General features: G+C 40.6%; 1 protein-coding gene across 5 annotated transcripts in view; it reads right to left on the reverse strand.

Annotated features, from left to right (window-relative positions):
- Positions 1–13,284, reverse strand: part of LOC133601613 (DENN domain-containing protein 3-like) — a 57,694-nt gene extending 44,410 nt beyond the window's left edge. For all 5 annotated transcript variants that reach the window (XM_061954744.1, XM_061954734.1, XM_061954760.1 and 2 more), the window contains exon 1: positions 13,150–13,284. The gene's annotated coding sequence lies outside the window, so the exon portion shown is untranslated. The remainder of the gene's footprint in view (positions 1–13,149) is intronic.
- Between the last annotated feature and the right edge of the window lie 1,902 nt (positions 13,285–15,186).

Genomic DNA, 15,186 nt, shown 5'->3' on the forward strand with positions numbered 1-15,186 from the left:
ATTGCTGTTTACGGCAGACAAACTACTTTACGGTACGAAAACGTGACTGCTGTTGTTGTGTGTTGTTGCCACGCTGGGAGGACTTTAATGAAACTGCCTAAAAATAAACCCACATAAGAAACCAATAACTCGCCCTCGATCATTCAACACTTATAACGTCATCGGGCAGGCACGCTGTTTATATTGTGGGAAAGCGGACGTGAAAACAGGCTGTCGACACGTCACTCAGGTCCGCATGAATTTCGGGAGATTTTCGGGAGAAAATTTGTCCCGGGAGGTTTTCGGGAGAGGCGCTGAATTTCGGGAGTCTCCCGGAAAATCCGTGAGGATTGGCAAGTATGAAAATATATGAAATAATCAAATGCAATAAATTTGTATTTCTCTTATATTTTAACATTGTTCAATTCAATTCAATTCAAACAACTTTATTAATCCCTCAAGGGGCAATACAATTTGAGCAGCAGGTTGTCGTGGTTCAGAAAGCCTACATGGCTCACAATAAATCAAAATCCAATATATACATAAACAATACAACACTCTGAAAAATGTAAAAGTTGAAAAAAGTTTAAGAGTTCGAGTGCAGAGGGGACGAATGATTTGGAAAAGCGATTTGTTTTACTCAATGGAAGGGCATAGCGTTGCCCTGAAGGCAACAGAGAGAATTCCCCCGCAAGGACATGGCTCGGGGAGGCTAAAATGCTCCTTGCTTTTCGGAGGATTTGCTGGTTACAGAAAAAGTCTCTTAGTTTTACTCCGGTAATCTTAGAGCAAGACTTAACAATACTAGTCAGGCTGTTTCGGTCTTTAACTGAAAGACAGTGAAACCAACAAATAAAAGAAAAACACAAAAGACTCTCAACAAATGTTTGATAAAAACGACAGAGTATAACAGGCCTGACAGAGAAATAATTTAATTTCCTTAGAAGATGAATTCTCTGTTGTGCTCGCTTCACTATAAAATCTGTGTTCACATCAAACTTAAGCTGGTCGTCAAAAAAGGTCCCCAAATATTGATATGATGAAACACTGTTTACTTTTTTGTTATGTATGGTGCACTCTGTAGAAATGTCCTTCTTAAGTCTAAAATCAATAATTCATTATTTGGTTTCATTTAAATCCAAAAAGTTACAGTCACACCAGGAGATCAAATCCGTAAGGGCGCTCTCATGCTTTGATTGTGAACCATAGAGGAGGCACAGCAGTGCCGTGTCATCAGAGAACTTAATCAGATAGCTGTCTTCCTGCCTACTCCTGCATTCATTAGTAAACATCATAAAAAGTAAGGGTGATCCTAGGGGTGAACCTGTGGAGATGGTTACAGAGTCAGAGAGCCTATTACAGAGACTCTTTGCTCTCTGCCAGTTAAAAAGTCTAAAATCCACAGCACAAGCTGGTGAGACAATTCAAATTTAGACACAAGCCTCTCTATTAAGAGATGTGGCTGCATTGAATTAAATGCGGAAGAGACATCAACAAATAAGAGCCTGGCCTGGGCTCGTGGCTTCTCTAAGTGTTTGTAGAGGTGGTTGAGTATAAAAAGCTTTGCATCATATACACCTTTCCCTGCTTGATAGGTAAATTGTAGTGGATCAAGTCCCTCTATAGAAGACATGACCAGGCCTTTAACAATTTTCTCAAAGATTTTCATGATTGATGACATTAATGCAACTGGTCAAAAATCACTAATTTGTTTAGATTTACATGTTTTTGGGATGGGGATCACAATAGAAGACTTCCAAATACCAGAAATCTGGTTACAGTTCAGTGACATTTGAAACATATGTTGGAGAACACTACAAAGTTGGTCCGCACAATATTGGAGAGTGCGCCCACAAATAAGGTCTGGACCAGGGGCCTTCCTTATTTTGACTCGTTTTAAAAGCTCTCTAACATGCTCGTGCTTGATGATAATGTTTGGATCATGGGTAAGAGACTCTTTAAAGGCCTACAGAAATGCGATTTTCTTATTTAAACGGGGATAGCAGGTCCATTCTATGTGTCATACTTGATCATTTCGCGATATTGCCATATTTTTGCTGAAAGGATTTAGTAGAGAACATCGACGATAAAGTTCGCAACTTTTGGTCGCTGATAAAAAAGCCTTGCCTCTACCGGAAGTAGCAGATGTTATGCGCGTGACGTCACAGGTTGTGGAGCTCCTCACATCTGCACATTGTTTACAATCATGGCCACCAGCAGCGAGAGCGATTCGGACCGAGAAAGCCACAATTTCCCCATTAATTTGAGCGAGGATGAAAGATTTGTGGATGAGGAAAGTGAGAGTGAAGGACTAGAGGGCAGTGGGAGCGATTCAGATAGAAAAGATGCTGTGAGAGGCGGGTGGGACCTGATATTCAGCTGGGAATGACTAAAACAGTAAATAAACACAAGACATATATATACTCTATTAGCCACAACACAACCAGGCTTATATTTAATATGCCACAAATTAATCCCGCATAACAAACACCTCCCCCTCCCGTCCATATAACCCGCCAATACAACTCAAACACCTGCACAACACACTCAATCCCACAGCTCAAAGTACCGTTCACCTCCCCAAAGTTCATACAGCACATATATTTCCCCAAAGTCCCCAAAGTTACGTACGTGACATGCACATAGCGGCACGCACGTACGGGCAAGCGATCAAATGTTTGGAAGCCGCAGCTGCATGCGTACTCACGGTACCGCGTCTGCGCTTCCAACTCAAAGTCCTCCTGGTAAGAGTCTCTGTTGTCCCAGTTCTCCATAGGCCAATGGTAAATCTTGACTGTCATCTTTCGGGAATGTAAACAATGAAACACCGGCTGTGTTATCCGGCACAGCAGTCAGGAGGTGCATTCTACGGCGGAGGTGCATTATCCGGCACAACACCTGCCGCAATACACCGCTTCCCACCTACAGCTTTCTTCTTTGCTGTCTCCATTGTTCATTGAACAAATTGCAAAAGATTCACCAACACAGATGTCCAGAATACTGTGGTATTTTGCGATGAAAACAGACGACTTAATAGCTGGCCACCATGCTGTCCCAAAATGCCCTCTACAATCCGTGACGTCACGCGCAGACGTCATCATACCGAGACGTTTTCAGCAGGATATTTCGCGCAAAATTTAAAATTGCACTTTAGTAAGCTAACCCGGCCGTATTGGCATGTTTTGCAATGTTAAGATTTCATCATTGATACATAAACTATCAGACTGCGTGGTCGGTTTCAGTAGGCCTTTAAGGAGGGAAATATTACTGGAAAAGTCATTCTTTTCAAATCGAGAATAAAAACTATTCAATTCATTTGGGAGGTCAGCCCTATTTATTCCCTCAATTTTTATAGGATTCCTGTTACTCTCACTGAGAGATGGAGGTCATTGCTTTTATTCTAATCCAAGCTGCCCGAAGATCTCCACTGGTATATTTGTGTTCTACCTTATCCCTATAAACTCTTTTAGCTTCCCTTATCTTGCTCCTTACCACTCGGTTGATATATTTCCTCTCCTGCATGCTCCCTGTATAAAAGATGTGTTTCTTCATGTTTATGACACTTTTTAGTGACCCACGGTTTGTTGTTGGAAAATACAGTGTTGTGTGACTATCAGAAATTAATTAGTCATTGAGAGTGGGAAGCAGAGCTCTGTCTGACACGCTGGGTCCAAGGATGCAACATGAAGTCATTACTGCTGTTTTGAGGGTGATTTATTTTCCCTTTGAGTAAAAATACAATACACCCATCAGGGCATTCATGGATGACCTCACAGTCATGACAGAATCAGTCCCAGGCTGCCGTTGGATTCTGAAGGGACTTGAGGAGTTGGTGGAGTGGGCCCGAATGCATTTCAAACCCGCCAAATCCAGATCAATGGTGCTGAAGAAGGGTAAGGTGAAGGACAAGTTCCGGTTTAACATCTCAGGCACGGCCATTCCAACTATCTCAGAGAAGCCAGTCAAGAGCTTGGGCAAGGTTTTTGACTGCTCTTTGAGAGACACAACATGCATCCAGTCGACATGCGCTGAGTTGGATGGCTGGCTGAAATCCGTGGACAAGTCAGGCTTACCTGGGAAGTTTAAAGCCTGGATTTACCAGCATGGCATTCTTCCCAGGATCCTGTGGCCCCTCCTCATCTACTCGTTCCCCATCTCGACAGTTGAGATCCTAGAGCGGAGGGTCAGCAACCACCTCCGGAGATGGCTGGGACTACCTAAGAGCCTGAGTAGCATTGCACTCTACGGGAACAGCAACAAACTGCAGTTGCCTTTCAAATCCTTGGAGGAGGAATTTAAGGTAACTAGAGCCAGAGAAGTGGTACAGTACAGGGACTCAAGTGATCCGAAGGTGGCCAAAGCAGGGATCCAAGTGAGGACTGGCAGGAAATGGAGGGCAGAGGAAGCAGTTCAAGAGGCATATGCAAGGCTGCGACATAGGAGCCTGGTTGGAGCAGTTACACGGGGTCGAGCTGGGCTAGGGTCCTTTCCAACTCCCCAACTGAACACTAGGGGGAAGGAAGGCCGACGTTTTGTTCAGGATGAGGTGAGAGCGGCAGTGGAGGAGACAAGAACCTGCAAGGCTGTTGGAATGAAGCAACAGGGAGCTTGGACAAGATGGGAGAATGCGGTTGAGAGGAGAGTGACCTGGGCTGAGCTTTGGAAAGCCGAGCCGCAACGCATCAAATTTCTCATCCAGGCAGTATATGATGTGCTCCCAAGCCCTTCAAACCTGCACACATGGGGCATAGCAGAGACATCAGCATGCCCACTGTGCTCCAAGCGAGGAACCCTGGAACACATCCTCAGTTGCTGTACAAAGGCACTTGAAGATGGAAGGTACAGGTGGAGGCATGACCAAGTCCTGAAGACCATCACTGAAGCCATTAGCACAGGACTGGCATGGGCAAAACAGTTCCACCCCTCCAAGAAAACCATCGCCTTTGTCAGAGCTGGGGACATGCCAACTCCTGCTAGGAAAACATCAGCAGGCATCCTGACGTCTGCAAAAGACTGGCAGTTGTTGGTGGACCTTGAAAACCAGCTGAAGTTCCCCAGCCATATCGCAGTCACCACCCTGCGACCAGACATTGTCCTTGTGTCTGAGTCCACCAAACAAGCTGTGCTGCTGGAGCTGACAGTCCCGTGGGAAGATCGCCTGGAAGAAGCCTTCGAGAGGAAGCTCTCCAAGTATGCAGGACTGATCAGCGACTGTCAGCAGGCTGGTTGGAGAGCAAGGTGTTTCCCTGTGGAGGTTGGATGTAGAGGATTTGCAGCCCGTTCCTTGGTCAGAGCCTTCAGCAGTTTGGGCATCGATGGAGAGAGAAAGAGGAGAGCCATCCGCAGTACCACCGAAGCGGCGGAAAGGGCCTCGAGATGGTTGTGGCTCAAAAGAGGAGATCCTTGGAGTCATGGTAGCTAGCGAGCCATCTGGACACAAGCCGGGGGATTTGATCACCCCCGGTTGGGTCGCTTGGAGGAGGGCGTATGACCAGTTGAGAGACCCGAAACGCCCGGTGAATCCAAGAGGTCACTGAGGATGTGTCCAGACTAAGCATCAGTAGATGTATGTACACAGCATGCAGATGGTTTGTGGTCCCTTTGCGGTCAACAGAAGTAACGGCACCCAGGTTCACACTCTCTCCATACAAGCCAAACAATTCACAGACAGGTACAGGTGTTATTCATTCAGCAATCATTCAGCCCCACACACACCGCCCACACACCCACACACACATGTAGCCACACCCACTATCCCAGGTGACAAGTGAGAAACAAATCCCTGCCTCTACATATAGTAATTATTCTATATTGTAATTGAAATGTAAACTTTTAAATACCAAGTTAAATGAAAATAAACAATAATAAAAATAAAATATACTCTGTAAGCAAAAAGTTGCACTTGAATAAAAATCACAACCCAAAGCAATAACATAGGGTCTTTCTTTGTTAAGAAACCAAAAAATAATATATCCATTTTCTACCTCTTGGCACATGTTGGTGGGGGGTGCTGGAGCCTATCCCAGCTGCATTCGGGCAGAAGGCGGGGTACACCCTGGACAAGTCGCCACCTCATCGCAGGGCCAACACAGATAGACAGATAACATTCACACTCACACATTAGGGCCAATTTAGTGTTGCCAATCAACCTATGCATGTCTTTGGAGGTGGGAGGAAGCCCGGAGAGAACCCACATAGTCACGGGCAGAACATGCAAACTCCACACAAAAAGACTCCGAAGCCTGGGGGTCGAACCCCGGGCCTTCTTATGGTGAGGCATATGCACTAACCCCACCATGCTGACCCAAAACAAAATATAAAATGGCTAAAAAAAGTTCCATGCATCCATCCATTTTCTACAGCTTGTCCCGTTCGGAGCCGCGGGGTGGGGGGGAGCCAATCCCAGCTGAACACGGGTGGAAGGCGGGGTACACCCTGGACATGTCGCCCCCTCATCACAGGGCCAACACAGATAGACAGACAACATTCACACTCACATTCACTCACTAGGGCAAATTTAGTGTTGCCAATTTTCTTGTGATCAAAATTATCATGGTTATCATTATGATCGGGGTAGTGTTTAAAGTGCTAAACAAGTAATTATACACACGCTAAAATCTTTTAACAAAATGTTTTTTCAAATAACTAAAATAAATAGCTACACCATACTGTGCTTTCTTGGCAGAGGAAACACATGTTGTTCTGGCTTAATTAAAGCCATACTATTTGTATTTGTGTGTTTGAATATGTTAATCTTCTATTTTAATTTGTAAACGTTTTAGGAATGTTTAAAAAAAAAAAAATTGAATTGCGTGATCAGTTATTTCACTTTCGGTTTCAGGGTTCCCCTGAGATTGCCAAGATACCTGTAGCAGTGGGGGCGTGGTTCGCACACACATACACACATGCATATATATATATATATATATATATATATATATATATATATATATATATAAAAATACATATATATATATATATATATATATATATATATATATATATATATATATATATATATATATATATATATATATATATATATATATATATATGTATATACATACATATATGTATAGTTACTTTGCATGCTGTCCCAATTCGGCCCCCGGCCAAATTTTTTAAGTTCAATGAGGGCCCCCCAGTCAAAAAGTGTGGAAACCCCTGAGCTATACACATGCAATCCATAAATACATTGCAGATCTGTGGGAAATACTGCACTGTTTTATTATAAATAATACATTTTGTGCTGTCTAAATGAAAATTAAGTCAAGGCACATGACACACGGCTTCCGTTAGGTGCCTTCCTCTCCTCGCCGACTGATAATGCCTATCTTTGTTTAGACTAATCCAACACTTAGCGCGCACAACGTATTGGTTCAGCATAAAGGCCATGAGACGTGCACAGATGATATCGCACAATTCCCGCTGCAATTCTTGTACTTTCCATATTGTGCCTTAATGGAAGAGCATGACTGTGTCGACTGTGCTACAACTCTCACCACAGCTGCAACTTTCTCTTTGTTCAAACGCCCATGTCATTTATAAACTTTTAACTGCACGGCACCTTGTAGTGGATATAAATACACTTTCACAGTGTAATTCGATCAGGCAGACTTAAGTGTACGGAAAGAACATCAGCAGAACCAGAGATAAAGTGTTTGATTGTAAATTATTGCTCTGGCTCTTGCCTATACATATTTTTATGCTTAATGCTGCGGACCAGACCACAGATTATTATCTGGATGGTATTTTAAAGCTCCTAGAAATTTCTCAGGGGAGTTATGAATAGCAATGGAACAATACATAAGATTCTTAAAATGTGACTCCTTATTTAATGTTATATTTGTTACATCTTTGTGTTACACTCACTCCTTATCCAAATTTTACAATACTATTGTCATGATCCATGTCCCAGATCATGTTTTATGTTCTGTTCGTTTTGGACTTCATTAGTTCTTGTGTTTTGTGCACCCTTGTTTGTTTTAGTTACCATGGTTACTTATTATTTCCTCCTGCCTCTGATTAGTGTCCGCCCGCTCACCTGCTGCCCGAGCACTCAGTCAGGGCTGGAGTATTGTTTGCTGTATGCTGTGGACTGCCTGTTTCATGCAATGCTATGTTCATGCTTGTTTTCTGGAGATACCATAGTTCATGCTGATGATTTCATGCTTAGTTCATGCTGCTCGTGCCTTGCCAAGTAAGTTGTGTTTATTTATGCCACAGTTAGCGACTTTTGTTTCATGTCCATAGTTCAGGCTAAGTGTTAGCTTTTGTTTCCTGCATTAAGTTGTGCCTTCGCCTTGTGCGCCTTTTTGTTTTCACCTTTTTTTTTAACATTAAAACCATGTTTTTTTGTACACCGCCTGTCATCTCTGCATCTTGGGGTTCGTCACCACCACTTCATGACAACTATATATGGGTTTATTTTATTATCTTTTTTTTATACCGTCGTTAAAATTCACACTTTAATTTCCTTCCTTAAGACATTAACAAAAATGTCAATATCCCACGAATCACAGTCCACAGGAAGTTGTATCATACAGAAGAACAAAAGAACAACCTCATCACAGTCCTGTTAAATAAATCTTATTTATATTTAATATTTTTTGTTGTATCACTGAAGAGCGCTTTATGTCAACATCCTACACCGCCGTGGAGCTACATTACATCCCTCATTTTAACTACTCAAATAAGTCATATTCGACATAGGAACCTTGCACAGAAATGAACTAAAGTGATCTAAGATGGGCCAATACAAATTTTGACTGGATTAGTATGAGTATTACCATAACTAGAGTTGAAATACGACAGAGAAGTATGTTTTTTTTTAGTAAAAAAATCACCAATTCGATTTGGCTTTGCCATATGTAACAATTGTACAGCTAAAAATAATATTAATGCACACACTGCAAACATATTGTGGTGATTGCAATAAACAAGACATTCACACATGCTGACATTTAATTGATTTAAACTTTCATCAAAATTAGAGCTACTTGGACAGAATGAATGCAGAGAGAGGTGCTACTTGGCATATTTTAATTGTATGTCATACAATTTGATTTGACGCCTGGTTTACTTTTTTTTAGGAAATGTACATTAGCTCAATGAAATTGTATCCATTATTCCCACAATATGTTTATTATGGTGTTTATAATTGTGTACGATTGCACTACGTCATATAGAAGCTTGTAATATTTTGGTTGTGCAAAATATTATAGACACTTTTTTGTCCATTGTCCTCCAACTCAACTGCAAACTAGTTATTTTTATTATGCAGCGTTGTTCAAAACATCAATTATTGTATACATAATGACAAAATATGAAGGACCATCCATCAATTTTCTACCGCTTGTCCCATTCGGGGACTCGGGGGGTGCTGGAGCCTATCTCAGCTGCATTCGGGCGGAAGGCGGGACAAGTCGCCACGTCATCGCAGGGCCGACACAGATAGACAGACAACGTTCACACACTAGGGCCAATTTAGTGTTGCCAATCAACCTATCCCCAGGTGCATGTCTTTGGAGGTGGGAGGAAGCCGGAGTACCCGGAGGGAACCCACGCAGTCAAGGGGAGAACATGCAAACTCCACACAGAAAGATCCCGAGCCCAAGGATTGAACTCAGGACCTTCGTATTGTGAGGCACTTGCGCTAACCCCTGTTCCACCGTGCGTATGAATGTACAAACCCCATTTCCATATGAGTTGTGAAATTGTGTTAGATGTAAATATAAACGGAATACAATGATTTGAAAATCATTTCCAACCCATATTCAGTTGAATATGCTACAAAGACAACATATTTGATGTTCAAACTGATAAACTTTTTTTTTTTTTGCAAATAATCATTAACTTTAGAATTTGATGCCAGCAACACGTGACAAAGAAGTTGGGAAAGGTGGCAATAAATACTGATAAAGTTGAGGAATGCTCATCAAACATTTATTTGGAACATCCCACAGGTGTGCAGGCTAATTGGGAACAGGTGGGTGCCATGATTGGGTATAAAAACAGATTCCCAAAAAATGCTCAGTCTTTCACAAGAAAGGATGGGGCGAGGTACACCCCTTTGTCCACAACTGCGTGAGCAAATAGTCAAACAGTTCAAGAACAACGTTTCTCAAAGTGCAATTGCAAGAAATTTAGGGATTTCAACATTTACGGTCCATAATATCATCAAAAGGTTCAGAGAATCTGGAGAAATCACTCCACGTAAGCGGCATGGCCGGAAACCAACATTGAATGACCGTGACCTTCGATCCCTCAGACAGCACTGTATCAAAAACCGACATCAATCTCTAAAGGATATCACCACATGGGCTCAGGAACACTTCAGAAAACCACTGTCACTAAATACAGTTGGTCGCTACATCTGTAAGTGCAAGTTAAAGCTCTACTATGCAAAGCGAAAGCCATTTATCCACAACATCCAGAAACGCCGCCGGCTTCTCTGGGCCCGAGATCATCTAAGATGGACTGATGCAAAGTGGAAAAGTGTTCTGTGGTCTGACGAGTCCACATTTCAAATTGTTTTTGGAAATATTCGACATCGTGTCATCCGGACCAAAGGGGAAGCGAACCATCCAGACTGTTATCGACGCAAAGTTGAAAAGCCAGCATCTGTGATGGTATGGGGGTGCATTAGTGCCAAGGCATGGGTAACTTACACATCTGTGAAGGCACCATTAATGCTGAAAGGTACATACAGGTTTTGGAACAACATATGCTGCCATCTAAGCGCCGTCTTTTTCATGGACGCCCCTGCTTATTTCAGCAAGACAATGCCAAGCCACATTCAGCACGTGTTACAACAGCGTGGCTTCGTAAAAAGAGTGCGGGTACTTTCCTGGTCCGCCTGCAGTCCAGACCTGTCTCCCGTCGAAAATGTGTGGCACATTATGAAGACTAAAATACGACAGTGGATACCCCGGACTGTTGAACGACTGAAGCTCTACATAAAACAAGAATGGGAAAGAATTCCACTTTCAAAGCTTCAACAATTAGTTTCCTCAGTTCCCAATCGTTTATTGAGTGTTGTTAAAAGAAAAGGTGATGTAACACAGTGGTGAACATGCCCTTTCCCAACTACTTTGGCACGTGTTGCAGCCATGAAATTCTAAGTTAATTATTATTTGCAAAAAAAAAATAAAGTTTATGAGTTTGAACATTAAATATCTTGTCTTTGTAGTGCATTCAATTGAATATGGGTTGAAAAGGATTTGCAAATCATTGTATTCCGTTTATATTTACATGTAACACAATTTCCCAACTCATACGGAAACGGGGTTTGTATATCTGTATATATACATATATGTATGTATATGTGTGTGTGCGTATATATATATATATATATATATATATATATATATATATATATATATATATATATATATGTATAAATATATATATATATATATATATATATATATATATTAGGGGTGTGGAAAAAAATCGATTCGAATTCGAATCGCGATTCTCACGTTGTGCGATTCAGAATCGATTCTCATTTTTTAAAAATCGATTTTTTTATTTTTTATTTATTTATTTTTTTTTTTTTAATTAATCAATCCAACAAAACAATAAACAGCAATATTATAACAATGCAATCCAATTCCAAAACCAAACCCAACCCAGCAACACTCAGAACTGCAATAAACTGAGCAATTGAGAGGAGACACAAACACGACACAGAACAAACCAAAAGTAGTGAAACAAAAATTAATATTATCAACAACAGTATCAATATTAGTTACAATTTCAACATAACAGTGATTAAAAATCTCTCATTGACATTATCATTAGACATTTATAAAAAATAAAAAAAAGAACAATAGTGTCACAGTGGCTTACACTTGCATCGCATCTCTTAAGCTTGACAACACACTGTGTCCAATATTTTCACAAAGATAACATAAGTCATAGTTTTGGTTCATTTAGTAGTTAAAACAAATTTGCATTATTGCAATCAGTTGATAAAACATTGTCCTTTACAATTATAAAAGCTTTTTACAAAAATCTACTACTCTGCTTGCATGTCAGCAGACTGGGGTAGATCCTGCTGAAATCCTATGTATTGAATGAATAGAGAATCCTTTTGAATCGGGAAAAAATCATTTTTGAATCGAGAAGCGCGTTGAATCGAAAAAAAAAAAATCGATTTTGAATCGAATCGTGACCCCAAGAATCGATATTGAATCGAATCGTGGGACACCCAAAGATTCGCAGCCCTAAAGTTTATATATGTATATATATATATATATATATATATATATATATATATATATATATATATATATATATATACAGGGGCGCCGAAAAGGGGGGGGGGGGGGGGGGGGGGGGTGTAAAGGAGACGGATTCTAGGGGCCCATGATGGAGGGGGGGCCAGAGAGGCCACTAATGATGATGAAATTATAATACAGAAAAAATAATGACACTGTGTTGGGGGCCCTGTAAATATTATTTTTATGGGGCCCAAAATCCCTAGCGGCGCCCCTGTATATATATATATATATATATATATATATATATATATATATATATATATATATATATATATATATATATGTGTGTGTGTGTGTGTGTGTGTGTGTGTATGTATGTATGTACAAAACCCAAAACCAGTGAAGTTGGCACTTTATGTAAATCGTACATAAATACAGAATACGATGATTTGCAAATCCTTTTCAACCTATATTCAATTGAATAGACTGCAAAGATAAGATATTTAACGTTTGAACTGGTAAACTTAATTTTTTGCAAATATTAGCTCATTTTGAATTTGCAAACTCCACAGAGAAAGATCCCTCGCGCGGGATTGAACTCCTTATTGTGAGGCACTTGCACTAACTCCTTCAGTACCGTGCTGCCCAATATGAAGGACTATTCATTATTAAATACAATTATTGTCTTTTTTTCAAATTAATACTAAAAAGATGAACAAATAGGCATACAGCAGATGTAAGGAGTTTGGGGAAAATATTTGATGGAAAAAGCAGTGTAAAAATATATTAGTAACAACACGTCCATATTTCCTCCATGTTACGCTATGACAGTTATAACATTACCGTATTCAAATATAGGCTGTATAAAAGCAAGTGCAAAAGCAGCTGTTAACAAAATAAATCATAACACGTTACATATTTCCAAAGTGTGTGTGGGACTAACCTTTTCATAAAGAGTGACGTCGCTCCTCATCCACTTTGTAAAATGTCACAAGAGTTAAATGCTCACTTTTCTTCTTTTCCGGGTCCTCTGTGCGCGTGACGTTTGTCGGACACTACAAATGCGGCATCACAAAAGTCACACAGTGATTAGTATTACGTAACAGTAGCAGTTGTTAGTATCCCATCCCCATCCATTTTCTACCGCTTGTCCCGTTAGTGTGCTTGTTTTTAAAGTATCGCCACTATTTGTTTAAGTGTTACTAATCGTTTAACAGAAGGAAAATGATTGATTCAAAACTTTCCGAGCAACACTTAAACACAACTCAGGTGGCTGGCTGAGCATTTAACTGTATTGTACTGTAATGTATTTATTGGGAACATCCTGCTGTTGCTGCTAGTGACCAGCAGAGGGCGTGCGCGACAAAGATATTGTAATTGTACACCCAGCTAGCAGAGATCTTGGGCTTCAAATAAATTGTTTTATAGTGATACATATCTTCATGCTAACAGTCAAACAATGACATGCAAATGTTTCTCATATAAAAGAATGTTGCCAATTCTGCCTGTCAAAAAACAAGATTATTAGTAAACGTCTATGTTTGTTATTCTTTGTTTTGAATACAAGACAGGTTAAACCAGTGATTTTCAACCACTGTGCCGCGGCACACTAGTGTGCCGTGAGATATTGTCTGGTGTGCCGTGGGAAATTATGCAACTTCACCTAATTGGTCCAAAAAACATTTTTTGCAAATCAATAATCATAACAATGTGCCATTGTCTAGTGCCTGTGCTGTGTAGAGCTCGGCAGGGTAACCATGTAATACTCCATACCAGTGGGTGGCAGCAGGTAGTTCATTGCTTTGTAGAAGTCGGAACGCGTCAAGGATGGTTTGTCGTGATCCCAATATGCAGAGCACAGCGGGAGACAGTGTGCAGGTAAAAAGGTATGTAACGCTTAAACCAAAAATGAACAAAAGGCAAATCCCGCTAGGAAAAGGCACTGAAGCATAGGGATGGCTATGTAAAACAAAACTAAAACTGAACTGGCTACAAAGTCAACAAAAACAGAATGCTGGACGACAGCAAAAACTTACAGTGTGTGGAGCAGAGACGGTGTCCACAAAGTACATCCGTACATGACATGACAATCAACAATGTTCCCACAAAGGATAGCGTACGCACAACTTAAATAGTTTTGATTGCGAAACAAAGCAGGTGCGGGCAATAGCACTCAAAGGAAGGCGTGAAGCTGCTACAGAAGGGTCACCAAAATAACAGCGCAAGACAGGAACTAAAGCACTACACACAGGAAACAACAACAAACTCAAAATAAGCCACGACAACCTGGTGGAGTTTCATTTTTTAACCTTTTCTGCTGGTGGTGTGCCTCCGTATTTTTTTATGAAAAAAAATGTGCCTTGGCTCAAAAAAGGTTGAAAAACACTGGGTTAAACCATCCATTTTCTACCGCTTGTCCCTTTTGGGGTGGCGGGGGGTGCTGGAGCCTATCTCAGCTGTATTCGGGCGGAAGGCAGGATACACCCTGGACAAGTCGCCACCTCATCACAGGGCCAACACAGATAGACAGACAACATTCACATTCACACACTAGGGCCATTTGTTTTAGTGTCAACCTATCCCCAGGTGCATGTCTTTGGAGGTGGGACCCGGAGGGAACCCACGTAGTCCACACAGAAAGATAATATTTTATTAACTTTGATCATGTAAATTAAAATAGTAAATTGCCTCCAAATTTGCAGCTTTTTACTTTCACAAATCATATTACAAAACAATTATTATAATAAAATAAAGTTATAACCAGGAAATTATGGACTAAGTGCAGTTAAAAAAATTCATCAATAAAAGACTGACCATTGTTAGAGTTCAACATTTTCTTCCCAAACTATCAACTGAAAAAAACCAAAAAACATTTTTTTCAATAAAAAAATCTGTACAGCAGCAAAAAGTAACCAATCAAAAACATTGGTGATCAATTTACAACTTAAACAGAGGAGAACATCTTAAAAAAGAAATACAA

Source organism: Nerophis lumbriciformis, linkage group LG04 (assembly GCF_033978685.3).
Source record: "Nerophis lumbriciformis linkage group LG04, RoL_Nlum_v2.1, whole genome shotgun sequence".
NCBI lineage: Eukaryota > Metazoa > Chordata > Actinopteri > Syngnathiformes > Syngnathidae > Nerophis > Nerophis lumbriciformis.